This window comes from Numida meleagris, chromosome 4, assembly GCF_002078875.1.
Source record: "Numida meleagris isolate 19003 breed g44 Domestic line chromosome 4, NumMel1.0, whole genome shotgun sequence".
Lineage (NCBI taxonomy): Eukaryota > Metazoa > Chordata > Aves > Galliformes > Numididae > Numida > Numida meleagris.
The window spans coordinates 66,950,391-66,964,766 of record NC_034412.1 but is presented as its reverse complement, the minus strand read 5'-3'; the positions used below and the strand labels follow the sequence as shown (position 1 = coordinate 66,964,766).

The 14,376-nt window shown below is 36.3% G+C and overlaps 1 protein-coding gene across 21 annotated transcripts in view; it reads left to right on the top strand.

The window, feature by feature from the left end:
• SORBS2 (sorbin and SH3 domain containing 2) overlaps positions 1-14,376 on the top strand; it is a 194,750-nt gene that overhangs the window by 74,837 nt on the left and 105,537 nt on the right. For 18 of the 21 annotated variants that reach the window (XM_021396833.1, XM_021396835.1, XM_021396832.1 and 15 more), the window contains one exon: positions 10,661-10,729. The exons of the other annotated variants lie outside the window; for them this stretch is intronic. The gene's annotated coding sequence lies outside the window, so the exon portion shown is untranslated. The remainder of the gene's footprint in view (positions 1-10,660; positions 10,730-14,376) is intronic. 21 annotated transcript variants of the gene reach the window in all.

Below are 14,376 nucleotides of genomic sequence, written 5' to 3'. Positions count from 1 at the left end.
AGCCCTCGCACTGAAATCTACTAGTACTTGTAGTCAGTAATAGATTCCTAGAGTGACCATCCAGATCAGTGTTCTGCTTTGGGCAAGTGGACAAATAAAGAAACTCAAAATTTAGTGTAAGGCCATTCAGTTTAGACCCTGGTAGCTGGCTTGGCCCTTCATATGTAGCTGTGGTATTATTACAAACTATGACATGCCAGACATAGGTCAGATTCAGTCAGCTCAGAGTTTCTTAAATATTTCTGCTGTTATTGGCTCCATGTCATTGCTTTTCATGCTGATCCAGATAAAAGTCACTATGTGATTATTTTCTGTGTAAAGTGTGTAGGTACTTCAATTACAGTAAATTGTTCTATTCTGTGTAGAAGCAAGGAATTATGAAAGCATGTTATTTTGAACTAGACATAAATTACATCTTTTTAAAATAATATATTTTTGTGTCTGTAAACAATTTGTGAGGAAGCAATCAGCCCAAAAAATAGACAACAGCATACACATACCTAGGTTACTAGTTTGAGCGTAATCCAGGCAAGTCATGATCATAACTGTTACCATAACACATATCTATTTGATCTGTATGAAGTCAATTAAAGGCTTTAGTCCATTTGACACTTGTGCTTCTAAGCTGGCAAAGCAGTCTATCCTGTGTTGGGACTGCATGGAATTCCAGTCCAGCCATGCCCTCTTTTGTGTCTAGAATAAGCAAGGAATTTAAACTACTGTATCTTATCTCTGGGATGTTTTCATTTTTACTATTTATTCCAAACATGTTTTGTGACATAAATCCAACACTTTTTTTTTCTAGGCAATGTATGAAGCTTAATTACATTTCAAAGTCCAAGTCCTCATTTACGAGACAGCGAGTGGTCTAGTTGCGATTGCACTGGATTTGCACATGGTTCTAAGAGATGTAGCTACAGACAGAATATGGAGAATTAAACTAATGTCTCATATCTCAAGATCTGCAATATAAAGATCTCCTTCTGAGAGATGAGATGTCTTTGGATTTTTGTAAATAGGTTTATTCGTGATCATAATGACCTGCATGAGAATTACCTGATTTCTGAATTAAGTCCTAAACTGAAATATGGGCAGAGACGTAAGGGAATAGAAAAGACAACAAGTTAACACAACAACAAAAAAAATCAATTTCTACATAAAAATGGGCTTATCTGGACACTTCAGGTTACTCATCAAATAGTTTTCAGAATAATTTTGCCTTGACTGCTGCAATAGATATAACATTGACATTCAGATTACGAGGATTTTTTTTTTTCTATTTAATGCTATCTAATGGACTACAGAACTTGATAACCTTTGCTGAAAATAACTTCTGGCTAGCTGGAGCCATAACAAGACAGAACTATTTGAGGGCATGTGGTGAAGGCTCAGCTGCTTGGACTGTGTTTATCATTCCATGGATATGATAGCTAGACAACTAGAGGCAATAAAAAAATTCAGTGATGAGGATGAAATGTAAAAATAAAAATATTCCTTATTTTTTTTCTAATTACTAATGTACTTAATGAATATTTCCACCTTTAAAACATTATTACTCAAATGATGTTTTTCACTGATTATTCTGGGGTATATTGCAATATTGTTATTTTTGTCTTCTTTGTGCTTGTGATGACGGCTGTGAGAAGTCAAACTGAGTCTCTAAGTTCTTCAGTCTAGAGTCAAGTCAAGGCCTTAATTTTTTGCATTGACTTCATCATCTTCTCTCACTGCTACTGTTGTTCGTCAATGTTCAGTGACAGTTTAAATTTCTGGGTTACAGATGCAAGCAGCCGATTCTAGGTAGGTAATATAATTCAGCTCCCAGTGAAGAACATATTTAGTATTGCTTTTATCATTGAAATTATTCCCTTCACTTTAGTATCTGCTATGCCTCCTTATTAAGAGTCTAGTGAAAAATAGTTATCCTGTAACAGAGATAAATATTGTCCTAATAAAGAATTCTACTGGAAATATTACTTTTTGCTACTTTATATTTAGATATAGTGGAATGCTGCAAAATGTAAGTAAGGAGCTGGTTCCCAAGTCTTCCATTCAGCAAAGTAGTTCATTTGAACTATCACTAGAAAGACTGTAGGAATGTCAATGTACTTAATCTGGCATGGGTCAAGTTGAACTGCTTGAAGGGGCTAGTGAACAGAGCTGACAATGACACTGCTTATTAGCAGATTACTTTTAGAAACTGCGTGTTCAATATTTTTGTTCATTTGGTGCATGAATTTCATTCCATTTGTGAAGGAAAATGCATAGTTATTGTTTAAATGTGACAAAAATTGCATGCACCTGTTATCAAAATGAAGATGGATTCAGTATACTTTGAAATAAGTGTGTTTGTACCAGAGAGGCCTATAAGAGCTGTTAAATGTTTATTAAAAATTGAGACAATCTTGAAGTCGGTGTTCTGTAGGTGTGTGAGATTTTGCAGGCTTGACTGTTACTGCTGAGATGATGAAGTGGAATGAGTGTTGGTCAGGACTGGCAGAAACTTTGGCTGCTTTTGTGACCAAGGAGGTTTTGGTATCCTAGACTGTATGAGGTTTTGAACTGAATCTTCTTTAATTCTGATGTAATTTAGTATTTCTTTAATTAAAGCCTGCTCTAAGAAATACTGACCTACAGTGTTATGTTACTGTTAAATATTTTGCTTGTTCACTGCCAGGATACAATCATATTGCCAGAATGAGCAGAGGACTTTGTTTCATTCGTGGACGCCTTTCGTACAGTAATCTGTTTTTCTGTGCTGATGTTGTGAATATTATATATTCACCATATACCCTATTAAAGGAAACACTGTCCAGTTCTTCCATATTTGTACTGATAATACTTCTATTTCAAAAGAATCCCACTGAATTATTGGGAAATATGTGAACCTGAGGGAAGAGTGACTGAAATTACAGTAGGCTGATCTTTTCAGCCTTATTGCTATGTTATACCAAAGTAGGCATTTAAATCTAGGAGTGACTTTAAGGTAGGCTTTAGCATTCTGGAGTCCTTAATTTTAAAATAGGTATAACCTGTAAAAAAAAATATATATATATTACAGCCTTATTTCAGCAACGGTATGAATTGTAATGTTTTTCTATGGTAGTGTTCCACTGCACCATTACAGCAAGTGTACAGAAAATTAACTATCCAGATGACTCAGCTCCTCTTCAGAGGATCTTCAGCTGCAGAACCAGCATATTACTTTCTGATACTCTATGAATAGCAGCATTTTGTCTCATTTATATTATTTGTTTCAAATGTTATATCAGAAAACCTTAGAAAATTATTAGACTAGTCCAGCATGATGTAGTGTTATTTGCAAAATATTAAGGCAAACTGTCTTTCTGAATTATTCAGTGTTATGTCAGTGTGAAGCATCTTGTGTAGCCAGTCAGTTGTCATTCCCAGGCTTCCTTAGCTTGGCAGCTCTTTGGAATGATAAAGTCCTCCTAACCTAGTCAGAAATAGTAGGTTGATGGTTGACGCCAACATCTCAGACAAACACTGCTGCCTGGATAGATGCTAGTTTCAGTTGACTAAATAGGCACAATGCACTGCAGATGTAATGAACTCTTAGCCTCTGCAAATGTCCAGACTGAATGTGGAGTCCATGTGAACTGCAGGCCAGTTACTAGTACATTGTCATAATCAATTTTAAGTCAGTGTAATACTTATCTAGCTGAAAGTGTGTGTTCAAAAACGGGTGTTCGTTTTTGGTCTTCCTAGCAGGATTGATTCTCATTTGAACCAGTAGATGAGTCCAACTCATCCCACATCAAGTGATCGGAAGACCCGAGGTAAGGGAAGTGAAAGCAACAAAGAAAAGAGATGCATCCTATACAGGGTTGGACCAAATTTAAAACTGGATAACTTGTCCTCAGTAGACTTTGTGGGAAACAGAAAAATGACTTTGTTCTCTTCCTTCCTATTTGTTTCAGATCAGTAATCTTAACCACATCTATACTCCATGGAGTACTCATTCTAAAAATCCTCAGATGTGCAATTTAACAGGATCTGCATCATGAGGAATAGAGTTTAAATTCCATTAACATTTCTATTACGTGCTCCTTATCATTAACTTTTACAGCAGAAGTTAAGGGTGGTGTTGGCAAATGCTAACACTAGCCTGCTTGGACTGTGCTCCCAGGGTGGCTAATTGAACATGTGAATGATCAGTGTTGTCAAAGGACTGTCTAGATGCTGACATTTGCTTTGGAAGAAATTTGGAGAAATTAGCTGCCCTCACCACGAGTTAGCCTGAGTTACTTCCCTTAGTGCCACTGCATGGCCCACACAAACATTTTTCTCCCTTTACCTCAGAAGGAGCAGATGATCTAAAGATTCAGGGCAATCACTGATATATGGTGTATACTGTCATGACTGTCATGCAGAAATTATCTTTGCCTGGGCCTAAGCAGCCATGTGAAGTGAAAACATGCCATATGAAATTTCTTTGCAACTATACAAAATATTTTTCCAGTGTGATTTACTGTCTGTTTTTTCCCAGCACTTAGACTTCTCCAGTCTGAGATGTTGTGAGGCAGGGCACTGTTTGAAGTGCTTCACAGCTGGCACGTTTAACTGCAGCTTAATGCAAGGGACCTGCCTTGTCTCTCAATGTGTTTGAATGAGCTGGGGACCAGGATATTTAATGGGGAATATACCTACAGACAGTAATTTGGAGGCCAAGGTCTTGACTTTTCCTGGACTTCCTCTGACTTGAAGTCAGTAATGAAGGATAGTATTTAAGGAAAAATTAGGCAAGTTTGTTTTTTATATTGTGCCTTTATTCTTTTGTTCTCTTCAAGTAAACTCTTTTTTGGATGCTGAGGACCTCTACAGCTTGATCTACATGAATAAAATTGCTAGCTGACTTCTTTCTCTGCTTCAGCAGAGGCAGCACAAGAGCAGTACACAGATATAAGTAGCCATGAGGTACAGTATTACAAAACATACCAAAGTAATTAAAGAAACCCCTTGAAATAAACAACATCTTCCCATATTGTTAGTGTCTTTTTATATCTGCTGCAATTGTGGGCTAGGTGATCAACATGATAACTTTATGTAATATAAAGTGCTTTCTTCAAACAAATCAGGTGAACTACGTGACCTCATGTGAAGGAAAAAAATGTGGTTTAGACATTAGCCATTTTACATCATTGCACAATAAAAATTGGTAGCTATGTGGTAAGCCATGGGATATTCAACACAGTATATAACTGGGATGATTGTCAGCTTTCTCAACTCTCTGGGCAGAGTTAAATATCCACTTATTCTTTTGTCAAGGCAACTGTGTACTACCCCAGACAGTAGGTAGGGTAGTTACAGGGCTGCTATTAAGTCGTAAGTACAGTCACTCTCATGGTGCTTCTGTGGCAACATTGTTTTCGCTGGCTTTTGTATCGAATCATAAAATAGAGCTATACTAAACCAGTCTTTGGCTACGTAGTTACTCGATACATAGCTCACTAATGCAATAGTAGGTTAACCATTGTTATTCTAAAATAAATCACAACCATGCTTTCTGCTATCCAGAGAGGAGGAGAAAAAAAAAAGAAAAAACAGAAAAGGGTGAAATACAAAATTCAAAGTACAAACGTATCAGAAAAAACAGTGATAGCAGTACACTCCAACCCCTAGTAAAAACTTGCTCCCTAGTAAAAACTTGCTCCCTAGTAAAAACTTGCTCCCTAGTAAAAACTTGCTCCCTAGTAAAAACTTGCTCCCTAGAAAAAACTGGGAAATAAATGGATTCAAGTTACTGTTCTGATAATTTTGCACTGAAGTTAAATAAATAAAAATCAATATTCCTCTTAAAATATAAATATGGCTTTGTGGACTTTCTGTAATACTTTATGCAAGTTGGATACATGAAAAATTTCTGTACTGCAACTTACTCATAAACGTGAAAGTGGCTTCATATGTAGACCCTATAAATCCATATTTAAAGTAGTGTCAGATACTAAAAATCAAATATTTTTAGACTTGTAGAGTGCATACTGAATTTGCTTATTCATATCAGTCACAGTAATGTTTTCCACTGCAGACTTCAGTCCTGACAAGTTTAGAAATTTCTGATGCAACAGGTAGGAAATCTAACAAGTTTTCCAGTAGGTAAAAGAGAATGTGAGCAAAGACAGAAGAAAATACAAACCAGACAAGGAAGAAAGTCAGAGACAATGTTCTTCCCTCAAGCTGAATTGATAGATTAAAACTAGTCTAAATAATTTATGTAAGGCAATTCTAGCAAAAAAAAAAAAAAAAAAAGTGCTTAAAACAAACTTAATCTAAACATTCTAAGTTGTTTCATCAGGCATCTGCAGTAGTTTTGATTTATTTTATTGCATGCATGTAGCAATTCCAGAAACAGCACATTTCAGCAGTATTGCCAGTATCAGCCATTTAACAGAAGGCAGTTAAATACTTCAACATAAAATCCTTTAATATGAAATTAAAATGGAATATTAAACCTTCTGTCTCTGGAACTAGCCTAATTTCTGAAAAAGGGACTAGTGAAATATATTTTCAAGCTTTGCCTAGACGCTTCAAATTTAAACAGAGATGAAATCATGAAGTGGTACCAGAAGAGCACCAGAAGTTATACTGTGAAGGTATGATTTGCTGGAAGAAAATGTACCAGCTTTTAATGGTATGGGCTCAAGTCCCCAAGATAAAAGTTCTCTCGAGCAGCACCAGAAGTTGGAGTGCATGTGATACTTGTTTCTCTTGACATGATGCCACTGTGGAGTGGGTGTCAGGGGAAACTGAATCAAGGCAAGCATGCAAAACCTTTCTGTTCTGGGGCCACCAATTAGTGCCAATTAAGATGCCAGTTCCTTTTTTTTTTTTTTGATAGCTTGGAAATAAGCTGTGGTCAGACAAATCCAACCTAGCATTTGAAAAAGAGCGTCTATTTCTTAAAGCAGGAAAGATAACTGTAACTGTTCAAAATGAAAGATGGTGAACCTGAGTGCGAACTGTAAAAGATATCTGGCAAAACAACTAACAAAAATAAGCTGTCTCTTCAATTATAAATGCATAATCAGTTATAGAATACATTGAGAGTTTACTTATGAATACTTGGATTTCATTTCAAGTGAAAATCATTAGCTTCAATTAGGCTCAAATATTTATTAAGCATTGGTAGATGAATTGAGTGTATTCAGTGATGGAGAAATTGTTTGTGGGTAATGTCCTGTAGTAAAAACATGAGGCATGCATGGTTGAATAAACCTGCACAGAGGTTTTTTTCTTGGAATGTTTTTCTAATAAGTAGAAAGTTTACTTACTATGTCATTTTTCCACTGAATCAAAATTTATTTTAAAGACTACCCTTTTAAAGTGATAACTTAAATTGCCTGGGAATGTTATATCTCCCGGTCTGTTCTAAAGTGTTACTTGTCAAATTTAATGAATGCAAGTATTGGAAAGTTGGTAGGTGAGATGATGTGTTTTACACATGAAGATCTTGTGCAGTGTATCTTCAGTGTTCTAGTGTAGTAGTCCATGATAACAAACCAAACAAAAATGATGCAATTAAGGTGAATGAAAAAACGTATCAGCCAGCGGTGGTCTGGACTTGCTCATTGCTTGTGTAACATTCTCTAGATGTATGCTGAGCATACATCTTCACTGTAAGATTCAGAGGGAGGAATTGAAATCATATTCTTGTGTGGAGGGTCAATTCTAGAAAAGTGTCTCCAGATTCATAACAGTGATCAAAGGGCACTGTGACTCCTTTTTAATTACAAAATTAGGGCCAGCATTCGGTAAAACCCATGAAGCACTGCTTAAAGGAAGTTAGTTTCTGTGATTGTCTCCAAACCTCAAAGAAATTATCTTTGCAAACTAATGAAGATAAAATTAAGCATTGAAGTCTGTGGCATTCCTTCAAAGCTTTAAATGTTAATGGAAGGATTGGAATTGGGTCAGCTATTTGCCAGTGAGATTTATAACAATGCTTAGAATACCACTGAAGTTGTAGAAAGCAGTTGTTTTATGCCTCTGAAGTTGAGGAGCAAAAGAAGAACAAATAGTATTTGTGAGTGGCCTGACAGCTATGCATACAGTATGTTAATGACATCTGAGTTTCAATCTCTTAGTCATTAAAAAGATAACAGACTGATTTCATCCCTGCTAGTAAAGTGATGAGTTCGAAAATTAGAGCATCCATGCATGAGATCCTGAAGTGCTAGCTGTTAAAATCTTCTCTGAGTAACTTCTATGGTTGTCTTTGTCAGTGTCCCACATTGCTGAGCATGTAACAATTGAGAAGAGATCGCAGGTTTTCAGGTTTAATAAGGGTGCTGTAATACAAGTAGGGTCTTTGGATGGAACAAACACACACGGACCCTTAGGTGTTCTCTCACTGGTTAAATGCTTTGTATGGTCTGTTTGTGACAGCAGCATAGCTGTCTGCACTCATATCTCCCAAATGCATGTAATCTGGTAACTAATTTAGCACAAGGACAGGCATAGTATTAGCATGAGGCAACTGTAAGCAAGCCAGACTGTAAGTGCTTGGCAGTGTTGTCACTGAGGGCTCTTTATGGTAAAAAGGTTGGTTCCAGATTCTCAGGAGACTCAATGCATGTTTTGTGTGGTGTTTTTCATCCTGTTGAGCATGGTTCTTGAGTGCTTTCTAATTAACTGTATTAACTCTCCTAGTGCTCTAAGCTAGTGACATGGGGACCTCAGAATGATACCAGGTCAGATAAGGTAATTGCTAAAGGAAAATAAGGGTGTGGGGAATTTTGTGGCCCTTGAAAACAAAGTGTTTCTGAAAAGTGTTTAATTACAGAATGGGAATGTTTTTTATTAAGTTTTGTACAAACATTATTCTATTTGAACAACTTGACCGGAGATACAGCAGGAATATGTTTTGTAACTTAACAGTGCTGATGCTCAAAACAGATTTTTGAAGTTTTTATAGGAGGAAAATTCAGAAAATGCAGAAGCTGTATGGCTGCTAGTAGTGGGCATAGAGATTTGTGCATGGAAACTTTTGTATCTGGGACAGAATAGTAAAAATCAACAGATACTAAGAAGCTTGCCAGGTCTACCAAGTCAAGGCAAGTATTTCATGGTTTCTGGTGTCATACATAGGACTGAATTATATAACCATATGGAGGAAAAGGAGTTTATTGTTAGTCTGTCAGTGTTTTAAGTTCAGTCAAACTTGTCAGTGCAAAACCTATTGTCTTTTACAAGTAATGGCAGCAATTATATTTACAAGGTAGACATTGAACTTTGAAGTTTTCTGTCCACCATCGCCAGTTTTGGAGTGAAGAGCCTATTAGGAGACTCCTCAAATCTTAGGACTTCTTCGTGCATTAGAAGCTACCTCACGTTTTGGAGTTGCTGATTGCCTAATGCTATATACAACCAGATTCCTTTCTCTTTTATATTTACCAAAGTGAATCTCGGATAAGAGATTTTCTCTAGTTAAGTATGTTATCTATTTCCTAATTCCTTCTCATGAACATCTGATGATGAGGCACTCATTTCATTCAGCATTTCTCAAAACAGTTCATTTCTAAATTACCTCTCAACTGAAACGCATCCTCTTTGTAGCAAATGTCAGATAGCTGTGATCTGCAGGCTGGTCGATGTTCTGAGTTACAGATCTTATACAGTTATTTTAAGGCTGATCTGCAGGATATTATGTTGCATTGATCTTTAAGGAGAATTTAAGTGAAGAAAAATTCACAATTTTTATTAAAGAGAAGGAAAGAATATACTGTAGAAAAAAAATCTAATTTTTAAGTAGAAAATATAAAAAATAAGTAGCATTGAAGTTGCTGATATGATGAAAGTGTGCTTCAATAGATAGTAATTATCTTTCATTTAAAAGAAAAGAATAAAAGAGGATCTGCAGAGTCTTTTTTTCTGGAGGCCGTATTAGAATTTCTAAAATCACACCCTTAGGACAAGAAAAATGTGAGAACTAAAATCTCTGTAAAGCTGAAACCACACTTGTCATTTTTTTTTCAAGAATGTCCTTTCCTTTAGAAATATGGGCTTAATATCATCAGTGCCCAACAGCTACTGTTCTAAAACTTCTCACTGAGGACAGCAGCTGAACTAGTAGCACTCCATAACTAAATGCAAATAAGCATGTCTGATGAGCATCTGAGAACAATAGCTGGAAGGCAAAATTCATGACAGCTGAACTAGTGAATATAAAGACGGTCATGCATAAGATCTGCAAAGACCTACACTTGAGGTCATGTTGTGTAGATAGCTTGTGCAGAGGCATACAGAACATTTGTCAAGATCCAGGATGCATGTTCAAACATGGCCTGTAATTATACAGACCATTTCATATATATGATACTAATTGCATACATCATTTCTGGTGTGCTAGCCAATTTGCTTATCCAAATACAGCATTTACATGTGATTTTTCTTTGTGTATATGCAAATATCATTGCTAGTTTTCATCAGAAAAGCAGTAAGTGCATGTTGTTATACGTACTAGGGTGTACTCATCTATGGGCTGGGTCAAGGCTGTCCCAAAATTACACTGAACTATTACAACCTGGGAAGGATATACTTTGGTTATGAATTAAACTGTTGGAAAAAAAAAAGCACTGAGGTTATCTGAACCATAAAGTTTCAACTGTTTTTTTTTTTTTTTTTTTTTTTTTTTTTTCAGTTCTTGTGTATTCCAGGAAGAGCCTATCAGAGGACTGCATTGATTTAAAGCAAATTCTTCATTAACAAGGTATCGGTGATATTCTGTCCTATTTTACGTGGCTGATGAAGCACTTCAGGGCTGTAGCTGTGGCTTGGCATAAAAATATATGACCTTGACATGTTCTGAGCCACACAGTTAACTGGTCAATAGGAAATCACTACACAATGTAATCCTGTATAGTCACAGGGGCATTATGTTCCCAAGCACTAAGATGTAAAAGCTGAAGAGTAAAATGATTTTTCACTATTAGAATGTTCAAATAAACTCTGTGTTTCCATTCTGTTCTGCATACCCTTTGTTGGCAAGTTGTACATAAAGCATTGTCTGATAACATAAATTTCAAGTGGTCAATGGAGCAGATGCAATGATACATTAAGATATTTTATTAACACATGATTCTGGCAAGTTCAGTTGAAGGGCTTTTTACCTTTGTGGTGTAACTTTTTGATCATCTCAGAGGAACTGGCTTAAATTTTGCGAGAGTGACTTGTGTTAAGAATTGGAGCCCTTACCAGTTGTTGTTTTTTGTATAACTTAAACAATGTACTCTGGAGTACTGGATTAACATTTCATTTCTGTTTTTCATGTGAAATGGCTGGCACTGAAATATTTTAAAATGACTTGAAAAGAAGTATTTTAAAAGCTCAATTTGGGGATACAAATCATACATACGGTTTTGAAATGGAGTATATTGAATTTTTTCAGTATGCCTCTCAGAATGACAGAATGATATATCGTGGTAGACATAAGTGATCTGAAAAAAACAAAGTTTGTGACACCGTGTCATCTTTTATAGTTGAATTAACTTTAAATTTGCTGCACTCAAAAGTTATGGCATATAGAAATATACAAGAAAGTATAGACAATGTACATTTCTTAAAAATTCCCTTCACTTACATGCCTCTCTTCAGATGGCATCAGTGATTCTGATTTTTGATTTCCTTTTCAAACTATTATATCAGTCAAACAAACAAAACAAAACAGAAATGAATTTTTTTCCGTATGCTGCTTGTCTCCATCTTCAGAATGTCATTGTTTATTTTGACCTTAGCAGGGCTGTTAGATGGCATTTTGAAATTTCTTCCATAAAAGTGTCTGTAGGCTTTTGCAGCTATTTCAAATGTTGCTCCTCACTGCCTTCTACAGAAGCTTTAGGTCTAGGCTTTTTCTTAGCAGAGGTTGGCTTGAGATTGTCACGAGTTTAACCATGAGACTTAACTGCTCTCACCAGAATGGGAACAATCGAGTGTTGTTCCTGGCCCACAAGCCATTGTGCGAACTCTTGAGCTGCAAAAGTGTTATAATCTCAGAGTTTGTAATTTTATCCAGAGATTTTCCTAAGACATTTGAAGAGTTTTAGTTTCTTTTCTCCAGTGTTATGTTGCATATCATCTTTTGAATAAAAATATCAAGTGCATTCTAACAAGCAATTCATGGCCCTGAATCATAATCTTTCAGATGTTTGATGTTGGTATGCTGTATGTAGGTTTATATTATGTCTGTATGCAGGTTTCCCTCTGTTTATATATTTTATATACATACAGTTGGAGGGTGGAGGCGCATAGCTATAGCCATATAGTTACCTACACTCAATATTGCATTGAGTTGTTAAACACATACTAGCTTCATTTATACTTTTTAGGAATCCATGTTCAAAACCGTGAAATGAAATCTTGCTCCTACAAGTCCATGGAATCACCCAGTAGAATTTGTTTATATTCCCATATGTTGTGGTGTTCATGGTCTGTGCAGAGGAATGCATAATTTTCCCTGGCTTCAAAAAGCCTTGCAGTGCAAGACGTTGGATGTGTGCAGATTGTTTATTTAAAAACTCTTGTCCAAACTCATTGCTTTGCCTTTGATTCTAGAATCTTAACAAAGAATTTGGTCAGATGTTAAACATATACATATTTAGCCTCAAAAAAAAAAAAAAAAGTAAACAAAGGGGAAGGGAGCTCTATGATTTAACCGTGATGCATTTATGTGCTTTTTCCTTTTAGGCTTTTCTGACTGGGTAGGGTACAGTGGCACACTTCCTTTTATGACATAGACCAAGCTGCTTCCAAAATGTTATAGAGCCAGGGTCCATGTCTCCACTGCCAGAATTTACTGACTTCAGTGCAGAAATGCAGCCTCTTCTATGTTCTACAGGGAGCCTGGATGAGAGAGTGAGCTTGAAATTTCTGAAATTCCTTTAGAGTCTGTAGGGAAAAAAGGTGTATGTGCAGGCAGGAAGGTGTGGTGCTTCTAGGAAAGAAAAGTAAGCCATACCTGAGCTAGTAAGCTGTGCTTAGGTAAAATGTTAGAGTTACGCTGTTCTTAGGACTAAAATGATCTTTTCTGCTGTAGTTTGCTTTAGCAGCCTGTAAGCTAGAATTTATGCCAGCTTGGGGTTTCTTTGCCATAGGCAATTGTATGTTACATACCCTTTGAAAGCTGTATACACTAAACTCAATTTATTACGTGTCTAAGTTCTTCAGGTAACTGAATCCCAATCTAAGGATTGGGATCATTTTCTGTACCTATATGCTTGTATCCCTTGCCATTATGCAAGAAATGGGACTGCAGGCTTTGGGATCTTCACATACATCTCCTGTTTATTCAGAAATTGCTTGTGCATTCTCTCTCTTAAAGGACTGTACTGCATCTCTCTAAATAATAGTGAAAGTTTTGGCATGTTGTCTGTTCTTGTTGGCTGTTTTGTTCTGAATTTGTTGGTTTTTAGCAAAATATTTTCAGTAACCTATGTATCTATTCTCATTCCTTTCTCTATTAAGCACAGTCTATCTGATATTGCAATGTTTGTTCATTATAGAAAGCAGTACCAAAAGAAGATACATAAAAACTTGGGCCACGCCACTTACAGGGTGACTCACAAGGAGTTTTCCAGTTCTTAGAATTATAGACAAGTATTTGTTTTCCTTTTGATTTCTGTCTTATTGGAGCAGCTAGTGCTGCTATGACTTGTATGTGATAAAGTACTAAATATGCAGTATGAGTTGTTTATGCGCAGTGTTCCCACAAATAATTTGGTATTGCACATGATACCATCTTGTTCTCTCATGGTCTTGGGAGGTTTCCATCATCTATATTTTTAAAGTTGTTTCTTAACTAATTGCAGAGGGTAAATGTGTGTTGGGGTTAGGGGTCTGTTCTTACAGCCACCGGTAATGGCTGTTCATCTCAGGAAAAGATACCATTAACTTTTCTTTTTTTTAAAACTTGAAATAGAATACAGTTAAATGCCATACTCTGTAAACACTTAAATGTATAATGAGGAATTCCTATACGTAATGCAGGAAGGAAAAATTAGGAGGCTGGATAAAAGTGAGTGTATCAGAAAAGCCTGGCATCTGGAGTTTTTATCAAAGGCAGAGAATATTAAATCTTCACAAGCTATCTTGGCTCAACCCTGAGGTTTTGTCATCTTGTCACTGATGCTGGGAGTTTCTTGGTATTGCAGGTACTTGGTGTGAAATAAGGGTGTGGGAAATGTTTAAGGAAATCTTTTTTTTTTTTTTTTCTGTCAGCTCCTCAAAAGACCCAGGTACCCTCATCTACTTCTGCTGCTGTCTTTTCCAGTTACCATAAACAGAACCTTTAATGTACTTCAAGAAGGCATAGTGAGGCAGAACCATGCATGCCAATAGCCAAGGGGATTGTGTACAAGAGCC